The sequence below is a fragment of the Chrysochloris asiatica genome, unplaced genomic scaffold, assembly GCF_000296735.1.
Source record: "Chrysochloris asiatica unplaced genomic scaffold, ChrAsi1.0 scaffold00009, whole genome shotgun sequence".
Classification (NCBI taxonomy): Eukaryota; Metazoa; Chordata; class Mammalia; order Afrosoricida; family Chrysochloridae; genus Chrysochloris; species Chrysochloris asiatica.
Genome location: NW_006408527.1, coordinates 20,236,981 through 20,238,670, shown reverse-complemented (window position 1 = coordinate 20,238,670; position 1,690 = coordinate 20,236,981). Strand labels below are relative to the sequence as shown.

At 35.3% G+C, this 1,690-nt stretch overlaps 1 pseudogene; it reads right to left on the bottom strand.

Annotated features, from left to right (window-relative positions):
• Positions 1-922: 922 nt before the first annotated feature.
• On the bottom strand, positions 923-1,350 carry LOC102821208 (annotated as a pseudogene).
• Positions 1,351-1,690: the final 340 nt, after the last annotated feature.

The following is a 1,690-nucleotide window of genomic DNA, read 5'->3' as shown; positions in this document are numbered from 1 at the left end:
AAACTATAAGCAGTGAGTGAATTTATTCAGTAAATTGTATCACCAAAACAGATTTTAAAGAAGTATGTGGTGTGGTTTGCTAGTGTAAATGTAGAAATGTGGAGGGTTATAATTTTTTTCTAATTCATTTAAACACAGACAATTTAAAGCTGGGCTCCTGACAAATATAAAGGAGTAGCCATTAGTTAGACACTTCTTGGTGAAGAGCCAGGAGCATCCATCTGTGCTTGTCTTGAGTTCAGCGACTCAGCACATAAATGATGATCTTATTTTGTTGTATTTACTTTCTTTTTGTTGTTGCTGTTATTGTTGGTTTTACTTAAACTTAAATGCATGGTTAAACAAAGACTCTAAACAAATATTTACTATGTCTGTTACATGTAATACACAGAAATGGCTTTTAACAGAAATTCATTAACTCCCCAAAATAATCCTGAAAATATTGTTGATGCTATTAGTAGTCAGCACCTCCACTGCTTAAAAATTAACACAGTTGTAATAATATTCATTGTACCTGCTCCTTTAAACAATTTAAACTACAGCTCTTTCACTAAGCAAGATGAATGAAGCATGTCCCTGATGATTCCTCCTGGAGAATGGTTTTCAGAACACACATCCTTCCACAGAAATCTGACACTTTTCCAGTGAGCTTTCATCCTGTAAACTTGAATTTTATTTTGAATACTCCAGGTTTATGCTTAATGACAGTGACTTGGTAAGAGAGAAATGCTGTATTTTTCCTCTGGGACCTGAAAACATAATGGGGGTACATAGGTTAGTGTATTCTTACAAACATCTGGGTCATGCTTACCAGCTGGAATTCTTTCACTTATGTGTGGCTATTCTGTATTGTGATACTTAATCAAGACATTAACATGAGTAGATGTTAGTTGATTTAAGACAAGGTTGAAATTCACTAAAATTAATTGTTGTATGTTTGTCCTTCTGCTGGCTGTGGAAGCTTCATATTTTCTTTGGACATCATTAGTTGTCTTAGCTCCTGACGTACAATTTTAATGCTATAGGAATTTTGCCATTTTGCTAACTTTGGTATGCTTCTTGCATCCACCATTCCACTGGAATTATTTATTCCATTCATGTTCATTTTTGTTACAAATCTAACTGATGGAGGTGCTTCTGGATATTGAGGTTCACATTCTACTTCAGGCTCTATATTCTGTTTTCATAATTTGTCCTTGATGGCCCAATAATCGTGCCTGTCCACCTTGTAAGTGTCATCATCTTCAAGGCCCCAGCTCGCCATACCATCACCTACTCCTTTTTGTCCTCCTTCAAGTTCTTCCAACAAATGAAAATTATGAAACCTTTAACTCCCGTGGAGACTGCCATCTTCTCCTTCAGCAGTATTTACTTTTTTATAATTTAAGTTTTTTATTGTGGATTGAGTGAAAGTTTACACTTCCATCAGTTTTACATATCATCAGTTTTACATTCAACAAATCATATACCTTGTTTCATTACATTGATTATAATTCCCTCCATGTACCATAAGTTAACAGAATGTCTCTCTATCCACTTTAGCTTTCTAAAAAACACACAAACAAAAAATACCACTCAGGCATATATAATAATTTACATCTCCAAAGGGCACATTCTGTAAGTCTGCTCCTGGCCACAAGCTCTTAGTCCTTCTCTTCTTAGTCCATGAATCTAGAGTCCTCAGCCGCTC